This window comes from Hemitrygon akajei, chromosome 28 (assembly GCF_048418815.1).
Source record: "Hemitrygon akajei chromosome 28, sHemAka1.3, whole genome shotgun sequence".
Classification (NCBI taxonomy): Eukaryota; Metazoa; Chordata; class Chondrichthyes; order Myliobatiformes; family Dasyatidae; genus Hemitrygon; species Hemitrygon akajei.
Window position 1 is genome coordinate 6,509,067 of NC_133151.1, and position 13,354 is coordinate 6,522,420.

General features: G+C 54.3%; 1 long non-coding RNA gene across 3 annotated transcripts; it reads right to left on the bottom strand.

Moving 5' to 3' along the window:
- Positions 1-272: 272 nt before the first annotated feature.
- Positions 273-12,932, bottom strand: LOC140717462 (uncharacterized). Of its 3 annotated transcripts, none has more exons than XR_012096554.1 (4): positions 11,509-12,932; positions 8,234-8,551; positions 7,970-8,115; positions 273-384 (listed from the first exon to the last, which is right to left on the bottom strand). It is a non-coding gene; the product is annotated as an uncharacterized lncRNA (long non-coding RNA). The 3 variants fall into 3 exon arrangements; XR_012096553.1 differs by lacking the exon at positions 11,509-12,932 and adding an exon at positions 9,024-9,150 and having other exon boundaries at positions 8,234-8,900; XR_012096552.1 differs by lacking the exon at positions 11,509-12,932 and having other exon boundaries at positions 8,234-9,144.
- Between the last annotated feature and the right edge of the window lie 422 nt (positions 12,933-13,354).

Sequence of the window (13,354 nt, forward strand, 5' to 3'; positions counted from 1 at the left end):
TCACAGAAAACAGAGAGAGAGACACACACCCCTACACAAATACAGAGACACACACCTACACACAAGGTAAGCCCTGCAGAGACTTCAGAAACGCACAAAGCACCTTAAAATAAAGAGAAATTTCCCCGACCTTTCCTGATTTAACTGCAGGCGGGCTCATCGCCTGCCATTACAGCTCACGCCAAGGCAACGAAACACCTTGCTACCGAAATCAGCTGCCCTTGCCCTCCCCCTCCTCCTCCTACTCCTCCTCCCTCCCTCCCTCCCCCTCGCCCGCACACATCTCCCCTGAGCCTTCTCTCCGATCAGATACTCTCTCTCTCAGCATGAGGGAAGGGAGGGGCGTCCACAGATGAGGTCAACAAAGGAGGAGAGAGGGGGCAACTAAAGGAGGGGGGTAACAGGAGGAGGGGGGGAAACAAGGAAGAAAGGAGTGAGTAAGCAGGGAGGGGCTTACACAGAAGGGGGTGAGGCAAGGGCCGGGAGTTTAGGTGGAGGTTGGGGGGACATAAACTCATACTGTGTGGCAGGTGCAGAATGGAGGGTGAGGGAATGAGGAAAGGAGTGGGGGAGACTCCCGCCTGAATCCCCGAAAGTCCCTGGCACCCGGGTGGGAGGGAGGAGCCCAGCACTGCTTTGTGGGAGGGCTGGTGAGGGTATAGAGAGGAGGGAGCGCTGTGGGAGGGGAGGGGTCAGGAGGGAGATTTGTGTGGGAGGGGAGGGGTCAGGAGGGAGTTTTGTGTGGGAGGGGAGGGATCATGAGGGAGTGTTGTGTAGGAGGGGAGGGGTCAGAAGGGAGTGTTGTGGGAGGGGGGTCAGGAGGGAGTGTTGTGGGAGGGGAGGGGTCAGGAGTGTTGTAGGAGGGGTCGGGAGGGAGTGTTGTGGGAGGGGAGGGGTCAGGAGTGTTGTAGGAGGGGTCGGGAGGGAGTGTTGTGGGAGGGGAGGGGTCAGGAGTGTTGTAGGAGGGGTCGGGAGGGAGTGTTGTGGGAGGAGAGGAGAGGGGAGGGGTCGGGAGGGAGTGTTGTGGGAGGAGAGGGGAGGGGTCGGGAGGGAGTGTTGTGGGAGGGGAGGGGTCAGGAGGGAGTGCTGTGGGAGGGGAGGGGTCAGGAGTGTTGTGGGAGGAGAGGGGAGGGGTCGGGAGGGTGTTGTGCGAGGGGCCGGTCGGGAGGGAGTGTTGTGGGAGGGGAGGGGTCAGTAGGGAGTGCTGTGGGAGGGGAGGGTTCGGGAGTGTTGTGGGAGGGGAGAGGAGGGGTCGGGAGGGAGTGTTGTGGGAGGAGAGGGGAGGGGTCGGGAGGGAGTGTTGTGGGAGGAGAGGGGAGGGGTCGGGAGGGTGTTGTGCGAGGGGCCGGTCGGGAGGGAGTGTTGTGGGAGGGGAGGGGTCAGGAGGGAGTGCTGTGGGAGGGGAGGGGTCGGGAGTGTTGTGGGAGGGGAGAGGGGAGGGGTCGGGAGGGAGTGTTGTGGGAGGAGAGGGGAGGGGTCGGGAGGGAGTGTTGTGGGAGGGGAGGGGTCGGGAGGGTGTTGTGCGAGGGGCCGTTTGGGAGGGAGTGTTGTGGGAAGGGAAGGGTCAGGAGGGAGTGCTGTGGGAGGGGAGGGGTCGGGAGTGTTGTGGGAGGGGAGAGGAGGGGTCGGGAGGGGAGAGGAGGGGTCGGGAGGGAGTGTTGTGGGAGGGGAGGGGTCGGGAGTGTTGTGGGATGGGAGAGGAGGGGTCGGGAGGGAGTGTTGTGGGAGGAGAGGGGAGGGGTCGGGAGGGAGTGTTGTGGGAGGAGAGGGGAGGGGTCGGGAGGGTGTTGTGCGAGGGGCCGGTCGGGAGGGAGAGTTGTGCGAGGGGCCGGTCGGGAGGGAGTGTTGTGGGAGGGGAGGGATCGGGAGGGTGTTGTGCAAGGGGCCGTTTGGGAGGGAGTGCTGTGGGAGGAGAGGGGAGGGGTCGGGAGGGTGTTGTGGGAGGGGAGGGGTCGGGAGGGTGTTGTGCGAGGGGCCGGTTGGGAGGGAGTGCTGTGGGAGGGGAGAGGAGGGGTCGGGAGGGAGTGTTGTGGGAGGAGAGGGGAGGGGTCGGGAGGGTGTTGTGCGAGGGGCCGTTTGGGAGGGAGTGTTGTGGGAGGGGAGGGGTCAGGAGGGAGTGCTGTGGGAGGGGAGGGGTCGGGAGTGTTGTGGGAGGGGAGAGGAGGGGTCGGGAGGGAGTGTTGTGGGAGGGGAGGGGTCGGGAGGGAGTGTTGTGGGAGGAGAGGGAAGGGGTCGGGAGGGTGTTGTGTGAGGGGCCGGTCAGGAGGGAGTGTTGTGGGAGGGGAGGGGTCGGGAGGATGTTGTGCGAGGGGCCGGTCGGGAGGGAGAGTTGTGCGAGGGGCCGGTCGGGAGGGAGTGTTGTGGGAGGGGAGGGATCGGGAGGGTGTTGTGCAAGGGGCCGTTTGGGAGGGAGTGCTGTGGGAGGAGAGGGGAGGGGTCGGGAGGGTGTTGTGGGAGGGGAGGGGTCGGGAGGGTGTTGTGCGAGGGGCCGGTTGGGAGGGAGTGCTGTGGGAGGGGAGAGGAGGGGTCGGGAGGGAGTGTTGTGGGAGGAGAGGGGAGGGGTCGGGAGGGTGTTGTGCGAGGGGCCGTTTGGGAGGGAGTGTTGTGGGAGGGGAGGGGTCAGGAGGGAGTGCTGTGGGAGGGGAGGGGTCGGGAGTGTTGTGGGAGGGGAGAGGAGGGGTCGGGAGGGAGTGTTGTGGGAGGGGAGGGGTCGGGAGGGAGTGTTGTGGGAGGAGAGGGAAGGGGTCGGGAGGGTGTTGTGTGAGGGGCCGGTCAGGAGGGAGTGTTGTGGGAGGGGAGGGGTCGGGAGGATGTTGTGCGAGGGGCCGGTCGGGAGGGAGTGCTGTGGGAGGGGAGAGGAGGGGTCGGGAGGGAGTGTTGTGGGAGGAGAGGGGAGGGGTCAGGAGGGAGTGTTGTGGGAGGAGAGGGGAGGGGTCGGGAGGGTGTTGTGCGAGGGGCCGTTTGGGAGGGAGTGTTGTGGGAGGGGAGAGGAGGGGTCGGGAGGGAGTGTTGTGGGAGGGGAGAGGAGGGGTCGGGAGGGAGTGTTGTGGGAGGAGAGGGGAGAGGTCAGGAGGGTGTTGTGCGAGGGGCCGGTCGGGAGGGAGTGCTGTGGGAGGGGAGAGGAGGGGTCGGGAGGGAGTGCTGTGGGAGGGGAGAGGAGGGGTCGGGAGGGAGTGTTGTGGGAGGAGAGGGGAGGGGTCGGGAGGGAGTGTTGTGGGAGGGGAGGGGTCGGGAGGGTGTTGTGCGAGGGGCCGGTCGGGAGGGAGTGCTGTGGGAGGGGAGAGGAGGGGTCGAGAGGGAGTGCTGTGGGAGGGGAGGGGTCGGGAGTGTTGTGGGAGGGGAGAGGAGGGGTCGGGAGGGAGTGTTGTGGGAGGAGAGGGGAGGGGTCGGGAGGGTGTTGTGCGAGGGGAGAGGAGGGGTTGGGAGGGAGTGTTGTGGGAGGAGAGGGGAGGGGTCAGGAGGGTGTTGTGCGAGGGGGCCGGTCGGGAGGGAGTGCTGTGGGAGGAGAGGGGAGGGGTCGGGAGGGTGTTGTGCGAGGGGCCGGTCGGGAGGGTGTTGTGCGAGGGGCCGGTCGGGAGGGAGTGCTATGGGAGGAGAGGGGAGGGGTCGGGAGTGTTGTGCGAGGGGAGAGGAGGGGTCGGGAGGGAGTGTTGTGGGAGGAGAGGGGAGGGGTCGGGAGGGTGTTGTGCGAGGGGCCGGTCGGGAGGGTGTTGTGCGAGGGGCCGGTCGGGAGGGAGTGTTGTGGGAGGGGCCGTTTGGGAGGGAGTGCTGTGGGAGGGGAGGGGTCGGGAGGGTGTTGTGCGAGGGGCCGTTCGGGAGGGAGTGCTGTGGGAGGGGAGGGGTCGGGAGGGAGGGAGTGTTGTGCGAGGGGCCGGTCGGGAGGGAGTGTTGTGCGAGGGGCCGGTCGGGAGGGAGTGCTGCACTGTGATACCTCCCGAAGTTCAACAGCCCGTCAGAATCATCTCTGGAGATCATTTTGGGTTGGAGAATGCAGAGTTGGAGAGGGCAATTATCACAGAGGCAAGGAAGGGTGTTGGGGCCGGAGGGAGTTATAGAGATGGGAGGGTTTTACAGAGACGGGGAGGGGTGTAGGGACCGAAGGGGGTTACAGAGACGGGGAGCGGTGTAGGGGCCGGATGGGGTTACAGAGAGTGGAAGGGGTGTAGGGGCCGGAGGGGGTTACAGTGACAGGGGCGTAGGGGTTGGAGTAGGTTTAGGGATTGTGTGGGGTCGGGGTCACTGTTGCCCTGATGAGCTACAGTACGTCGCAGTTGGCGCGATGCTGTTACAGCCAGAGTTTAAAACGGGCATCGTCTGTATGCAACTTCTGCATAAATTCCCGTGGAACATGTGGGTTTCCTCCGGGAGTTCTCGTTTCCTCCCACAGTCCAAAGAGATCCTAGTTGGTAGGATAATGGGTGATTGTGAATTTTCCTGTGAGGAGGCTAGGGTTAATCGTTGGGGGGTGGGACGGTTTGCTGGGCCAATTCCACGCTGAAACTCGGCGAGACCGAGGGGGTGGTCCTGAGGAAGTGGGAATGAATGGGCTTGCTGTCTCCGCCGCCCGAGGAGCAGGAGCTCCCCCTGCTGCCGGTGGAGTGAGGTGCAGGTTCCTCCAATCCGACCGCTTGCATCCTACCATAGGTTATAGGAGTAGAATGAGGCCATTTGGCCCATCGAGTCTGCTCCGCCATTTCATCGTGGCCTGTCCATTTTTCCCTCTCAACCCCCAATCTCCTGTCTTCTCCCCGTATCCCTTCAGGACCTGACCAGTCAATAAACTTATCAACCTCCGCCTCAAATCTTGGCCTCCACAGATTCGCCACTTACAGGCTAAAAAAATTCCCCGTTCTAATTGGACCTCCTACTCTGTGTCTATAAGGACGCCCCTCTATTCTGAGGTTGTGGTCCTAGGCTCCCCCCCCCCCCAACCATAGGGAACATCCTCTCCACATCCACCCTATCGAGCCCTTTCAACATTTGATGGATTTCAATCAGATCACCCCTCATCCTTCTGAATTCCAGTGAGTACAGGCCCAGAGCCATCAAACGCTTCTCACATGACAACCCTTTCAATCCCAGAGTCAATTTCGAGAACCCCCTTTGAACCCTCTCCAACGTCAGCGCGTCCTTTCTGAGAAAAAGGGCCCAAACTGCTCACAGTAATCCATGCGAGAGCCGTATAAAGCCTTGTAATCCTGGACCCAGATTCTCGACAGAGTAGTGATACTGTGAGCCACTGCCTTATGAAGTCTCACAACCCCAGACCCAGATGCTCAAGAGTAATTACGCCAGAAGGCAGAAGAACAGAATGAGGCCATTCAGCCCATCAAGTCTGCTCCACCGTGACTGATTTACTATCTCTCTCAAACCCCAGTCTCCTGCTTTCTCCCCGTAACCATTGATACCCTGACTAATCAAGAACCTCCGCTTTAAATATACGTGGCCTGCACAGACTTCTGTGGCAACCCTAACGAGATCCTCCGCCTCGTTCTTCTAAACTCGTGCTCCACCGTATATTAACCCCTTAATTGCCAGAATCATTCTCTTAAAGCCCCACTGGGCCCTCTCCAATGCCAGCACTCTTTTTCCTCAAATAAGGGGCCCAAAACCGCTCACAATACTCCGTGTGGTCTGACAGATGCCTTATAAAGCCTCACTATTACATCCTTATATTCTAGTCCTCCCCAAATGAATGATCCCTCTCCCTCGCAGTTTGAAGCTACCCTTCAGTGAGATCTCCGAGCTCACTCCACCTGCTCTTTTAAGTGTTCCCCCCCATCTCTCAGACTGAGCACTATTGGCAGACAGCAACACACACAAAATTCTGGAGGAACTCAGCAGGCCAGACAGCATCTGTGGGAAGGACTGGACGTTTCGGGCCAAGACGGGAAGCTATCACTTCCCGACCTCTCACCACCCCCCCCCCCCCCCCCCCAAAACTTGGTCTCACCTTCGCATGCTGGCTCCGTTCCCTTTCCCTTCTAGCCCTGGTGGAACCATAGAACACCACAGCACAGTACAGGCCCTTCAGCCCTCCGTGTTGTGCCGACCCATATAATCCTTAAAAAAAGTACTAAACCCACACTACCCCATAACCCTCCATTTTTCTTTCATCCATGTGCCTGTCCAAGAGGCTCTTAAATACCCCTAATGTTTTAGCCTCCACCACCATCCCTGGCAAGTTATTCCAGGCACTCACAACCCTCTGTGTAAAAAAACTTACCCCTGATGTCTCCCCTAAACTTCCCTCCCTTAATTTTGTACAGATGCCCTCTGGTGTTTGCTATTGGTGCCCTGGGAAACAGGTACTGACTATCCACCCTATCTATGCCTCTCATAATCTTGTAGACCTCTATCAAGTCCCCTCTCGTTCTTCTACGCTCCAAAGAGAAAAGTCCCAGCTCTGCTAACCTTGCTTCATATGTTCTCCAAACCAGACAACGTTCTGGTAAATCTCCTCTGCACCCTCTCCATAGCTTCCACATCCTTCCTATAATGAGGGGACCAGAACTGAACACAATACTCTAAGTGCGGTCTCACCAGAGATTTGTAGAGTTACAACATGACCTCTCTACTCTCGAACTCAATCCCCGTTTATGAAGCCTAGCATCCCATAGGCCTTCTTAACTACCCTATCAACCTGTGCAGCGACCCGAAGGTCTCAGCCCAAAACATTGACTGGGTATTCCCATCCACAGACGCTGCCTGACCTGCCGAGCTCCTCCAGCTTGCTCAGGATTTCCAGCAATCTGCAGAATCTCTTGTGACTATCGGCAGACAGCTCCTAGCGTTTATGCCCCGGGGTCTACAACCAAGGGGACAGGAAACGTGGACTGAATCGGTGGAGGGGCAGAAAATGGACGGCCCACGTTTCAGACCAAGTCCTTTCACCCGGAGAGGAGTGAGGCGGTGTGAAAAGGCGAAAGGAAGTGGATCGACATCTCTACTTCCTCGGGAAGCTAAAGAAACTCGGCACCCCCGCCTATTTTTATCAATGCACTAAAGAAAACATCCCATCCAACTCGTCGTGATGGCAACAGCCAATGTCCCCTCTACCTTGGACCGACCAGTCAGGAAATTTTCACATGTCCTGAAAATGGCGCGGCACTCCATTCACACTTCACGTTCCTTCACACTTTACGATCTTTTGACTAGACAGCGTCAGTGTTCAACGGGCCAGTGGTTCAGTTACAATGAGCTACCGAGTTCCATTCTGGGTTTATTGCGGCAATTTGTGACATGGTTGCACCTTGAAACACTGGCGGTGTGAATACACTGAAGCTCTAAGATGTTTCAAATTAGACGCTGCTATTCAGAAAATTTATGGATTGTATTCATGAACACACAATGAATTGCAGGGAATTTCACAATCATATTAACACAGATTTCAAAGTTGTATCAAACCCAATTTAAAAATTCTATTAACATTATATAAAAGAAAATTCCAGCTGCGTGTCAACAAAGGCTGTGTGCTTGCGGGCATTTTGGTCACCGCTCGGCCGTGCAGGGCACGAGGGTAACAACTCTGCCCATAACCGCAAGAAACTGCGGAGTTATTATCTAAGTATGTATACAGTCAGTGGCCGCTTTGATAGGGACAATGTTAAAGTGCTGAGGTTTAGAGGGGTCCAGGCCAAACGGGAGTAGCAAGACAGGCCGAAGGGCCTGTTTCTGTGCTGTGTGCCTCTCTGGATCATCTGCACTAATCCCCGTTACTGGCACCGGGTCCCTGACCTCCTCTGCCTTGAGCTCGTCCAGACACCCAGGGTCGTACGGCGCGGACTCAAGCCCCTCGGCCCATCTAGTTCCTGCCAAACTGTTATTCTGCCTAGTCCCATCAACCCACACCAAGACCATACCCCTCCCATCCGTGGATGAATGTCCCTCCAGGATTGAGGTCAGATTCTACGCTGTTATCAATGGCTGCCATGTACAGTAAGATAGACTCTTGACCTCGCAAACCTACCTTGACGTTTCCCTACACTGCCATTTCTCCGTCACTGTTACACAGAACTATTTTCTTCCAAAGTGTTGCTTCCTCGGAATTTTGCTTTGTTTATCATAGACCGCTTGAAGATAAACACAAATATAACTTCAGACTACTTGTATCACCTAGAAATATGGAGAAACAAGAAGTTAACTTTCATTGAATAGAAAGCACCGCACAACCGTGCTGACACTTAGTTCAACTAAGCTAAAAAAATGGTTTGTTGGTGATTTTCATTTGTACCCAGTGTCTAAGACTTCTCGCTTAAGTTCCAAACGCTAATCAGCCAGCGTTGATGAATTCCAGTTGCCCTGGTGACCGCAATGTCCGGGTGAAACCTTTCACCGTGACGGCGCCGAGATTTGCGGGGAAGAAGTCCAAATGGGAATGCAGGAAATGAGTCTTTAGCGACATGTTGCACTTTGTGGTTTTGTCTGCTAGAAGCACGTTGTCCGGCGCTCTGTCGCTGCCAAGAAAATTTTCAACAACATCCTTGAATGCCTCCCATGCCATTTTCTCCGGTCCCACTCGAAGATCTTCGAATTGCCTGTCATCGATGACCTGTTTGATTTGTGGACCAATAAAAAAATACCCTCCTTGATTTTGGCATCAGTTATTCTTGGATTATGAATTGAAATTTTTTTTTAAAAAAACACAGGCGGTTTCGAAACAATGGTGTGTAGTAGGGAAATTCCATGGTGATTTTCATGATCAGCAGCCCAAAAACCATCAGATACACCCAGAAGGTATTCAGGAAGCAAAATCTTTGTTGTCCACTGTCATTCGAATATAAGACATAGGAGGAGAATGAGGCCATTCGGCCCATCTGTTCCACCATTCCATCATGGCTGATGTCGGGAAGTGAGCTGTCAGGCACTTTGTTGGAAGGAATAAAGATGTAGACTATTTTCTAAACGGGGAGAAGATTCAAATCTTAGGGTTGCAAAGAATCTTGGATTTGTCCCTCAACGCACTGCGTAATGAGCTGATTTGTGCAGTGTGCAAGGCAAGCTTTTCCACATTATCTCGGTACCTGCGGCAAGAATAGACCGATGCTACGTCACTCCAGACTAACTGAGGGGGTCACTGCATTGCAGGAGGGCGAGACCCACGGGGCCCTCACACAGCACGCCCACCCCCTCCGTTCAGTTGTCTATCTTCCTCTCCGCTCCACGCCCACCTCAATCTTTTCACCTCACTCTCACTGTCCCCACCCCCCCACACACATCACTCCTCATAATACCTGCTATTCCCTTCACCCTGTGTGTCCCCCCCCCCCCCCCACCATCTTAGAAAGGATGTGCTGACACTGAAGAGAGCTCAAAGGAGGCCCACAGAACTAATTCCAGGATTGAATGGCTTGTCATATGAAGAGTGTTTGGTGGCTCTGGTGACCTGATTAAGACCTATCGAATGGTGAAAGGCCTCGATAGAGTGGATGTGGAGAGGATGTTTGCTATAGTGGGAGAGTCTAGGACCAGAGGACACAGATAGAGTGGATGTGGAGAGGATGTTTCCTATAGGGGGGAGTCTAGGACCAGAGGACACAGATAGAGTGGATGTGGAGAGGATGTTTCCTATAGTGGGGGAGTCTAGGATCAGAGGACACAGATAGAGTGGATGTGGAGAGGATGTTTCCTATAGTGGGGGAGTCTGGGACCAGAGGACACAGATAGAGTGGATGTGGAGAGGATGTTTCCTATAGGGGGGAGTCTAGGATCAGAGGACACAGATAGAGTGGATGTGGAGAGGATGTTTGCTATAGTGGGAGAGTCTAGGATCAGAGGACACAGATAGAGTGGATGTGGAGAGGATGTTTCCTATAGGGGGGAGTCTAGGATCAGAGGACACAGATAGAGTGGATGTGGAGAGGATGTTTCCTATAGTGGGGGAGTCTGGGACCAGAGGACACAGATAGAGTGGATGTGGAGAGGATGTTTCCTATAGGGGGGAGTCTAGGATCAGAGGACACAGATAGAGTGGATGTGGAGAGGATGTTTCCTATAGTGGGGGAGTCTGGGACCAGAGGACACAGATAGAGTGGATGTGGAGAGGATGTTTCCTATAGTGGGAGAGTCCAGGACCAGAGGACACAGATAGAGTGGATGTGGAGAGGATGTTTCCTATAGTGGGGGAGTCCAGGACCAGAGGACACAGATAGAGTGGATATGGAGAGGATGTTTCCTATAGTGGGAGAGTCTAGGACCAGAGGACACAGATAGAGTGGATGTGGAGAGGATGTTTCCTATAGTGGGAGAGTCCAGGACCAGAGGACACAGATAGAGTGGATGTGGAGAGGATGTTTCCTATAGTGGGGGAGTCTAGGACCAGAGGACACAGATAGAGTGGATGTGGAGAGGATGTTTCCTATAGTGGGGGAGTCTAGGACCAGAGGACACAGATAGAGTGGATGTGGAGAGGATGTTTCCTATAGTGGGGGAGTCTAGGACCAGAGGACACAGATAGAGTGGATGTGGAGAGGATGTTTCCTATAGTGGGGGGAGTCTAGGACCAGAGGACACAGCCTCAGAATAGAGGGGCGTCCTTTTAGAATGGAGATGAGAAGGAATTTCTTTAGCCAGAGAGGGGTGAGTCTGAAATTTTTTGCCATAGGCAGCTGTGGAGGCCGAGTCTTTTATGTATATTCAAGGCAGACATACTTTATTGATCCCAAGGGTAACTGGGTTTCGTTACAGTCGCACCAACCAAGAATAGCGTAGAAATATAGCAATATAAAACCATAAATAATTAAATAATAATAAGTAAATTACACCAAGTGGAAATAAGTCCAAGACCAGCCTATTGGCTCAGGGTGTCCGACACTCCGAGGGAGGAGTTGTAAAGTTTGATGGCCACAGGTAGGAATGACTTCCTATGACGCTCAGACATAGGTTGATAGAATCTTGATTGGTCAGGGTATGAAGGGATACGGGGAGAAGGCAGGATATTGGGGCTGAGAGGGGAATTGGATCAGCCATGGTGAAATGGCGGAGCAGACTCGATTGGCCAAATGGCCTCATTCTGCTCCTATATCGGACGGTCTTATCTCACACTCTGACCCTTTGTGCTGCCCTCATGCCCCCATCTCTCGTTCTCTACCAACCAGCTCCATCATTCTATGAGCTTAAATAGGCCATTCGGCCCATCGAGTATGCTCTACCTTTCCATCGGGGCTGATTTATTATCCCCCCCGACCCCCATTCTCCTGTCGTCTGCCAACCACGGCTGACGAGCCCCTATCTGTCTGAAGCGACTGGTTTTAAGGCCCCCTTCGCCCCTTCTCCCGTCAGTAGCAACGGTCCCGCCGGGCTTAGTGGCTAAGCCACACGTGAAGGCCAGGAGCTGGACTTGGTTGTCAGAGGCTATTTGAGTCGCTATTGGGAGCTTTTAATAAGTAATGGGAGCTTATCCCCATTACCACCCCCAACTATAACAATATTAAGGAACCTACTCCTCTTTTACTCTTTAAATATCTGAAAAAGCATTGGCGTCCTCCTTTTTATTATTGGCTATCTTACCTTCACATTTAATCTCTTCTCTGCATTTTTAATTGCCTTCTATTGGCTTTTAAAGGCTTCCCCAACTTCGAGCTCCCCACTGATTTTGGCCACATTGTATGGCCTCTCTTTGGGCAGTCTCGTCGCCTCATCACAAGACAAGGGAGCAGAAGTAGGCCATTCGGCCCATCGAGTCTGCGCCGCCACTCCACCATGAGCTAAACTATTCTCCCATCTAGTTCCAATGTCCGCATATCCCTTGATACCCTGACTAATTAGATACCTATCAATCTTCTCCTTAAACACCCTCAATGATCGGGCCTCCACAGCTGTATGTGGCAACGAATTCCATAAATCCACGACCCCCTGGCTAAAATATATTCTCCTTATCTCTGTTTTAAATGGGTACCCTCTCATCCTAAGACTGTGGCCTCTTGTCCTGGACTCACCCACCAAGGGAAACAGCCTTTCCACATCTGCTCTGTCCAACCCTTTCGACATTCGAAATGTTTCTATGAGATCCCCTCTCATTCTTCTATACTCTTAATGAATACAGTCCAAGAGCTGACAAACGCTCCTCATATGTTAGTCACTGCATTCCAGGGATCATCCTCGTAAATCTTCTCTGAACTCTTTCCAACACCAGCGCATCCTTTCTAAGATAGGGGGTCCAAAACTGCACACAGTATTCCAAATGGGGTCTGACCAGTGCCCCATAGAGCCTCATCAACACCTCCTTACTCTTATACACTATTCCTCTTGAAATGAATGCCAACATAGCATTCGCTTTCCTTACTGCTGATCCAACCTGGTGGTTAACCTTTAGGGTATCCTGCACGAGGACCCCCCAAGTCCAATTTTTGAAGCCTCATCCTGGCTTTAGAAGGCTTCTTCCTCCTCTTTGCAATGAACCAATTCTGCGTCTTCCGAATTACCTCCAGCCACAATCCCCGTTGTTCTGCCGTCATCCCTGCTAGTGTTCCCTTCCAATCAACTTAGCAAGCTCCTCTGTCATGACTGTAAATCCCTTTACTCCACTGCAGTTTTAGTTTCCCCCTCTCAAACCACAGGGTGAATTCTATCACATTATGATCGCTGCCTCCTAAGGGTTCCTTCACCTTAAGCTCACTAATCAAAACTGGTTCATTACATAAGACCTAATCCAGAAATGCCTTTCCGCTACTATACTCAACCATTAGAAAGCCACCTTGTAGGCATTCTACAAATTCCCTCTCTCGGGATCCAGGACCAGCCTGATTTTCCACATCTAACTGCATATAGAAGTCCCCCATGATTATCACAGCTTTGCCCTTTTGATACGCATTTTCTACCTCCCAAAGTAATTTGTACCCCGCTTCCTCGCTGCTGTTCAGAGGCCTGTAAATAACTCCCGTCGCAGTTTCTTAACTCTGCTCACAGGATTCCGTTCCTATGTCACCTCTTTCTAAGGATATGATTTGTTTTAACCAGTAAAGTTATCCCACCCCCTCTGCCTCCCTGCCTGAACCTTCCCCGTTCCTCATTCACTCCATTCTACACCCTACTCCTCCCTTCCCCTCACACAAAATGCTGGAGGAATTCAGCAGGTCAGGCAGCATCTGCGGAGGGGAATAAAGAGTCAACGTTTCAGGCTGAGACCCTTCATCAGGACTGATGAAGTCCCTTCCCTTTCCCTCCCCCCCCCCCCATCCATTTCTTTCTCCCCCACTCTCTGTTCCTTCTGAATCTTATTCCCTCGGGCTCCTTCCCGCTGTACTACCTTCACTCAGTGCCCCCTCAGTCCCACTCACCTCATCTCACACAGCTCCACTCCTCCCACAACCATACACACAGAGAGCACCCCTCCCCCCGCAGCAACCCCTCACAC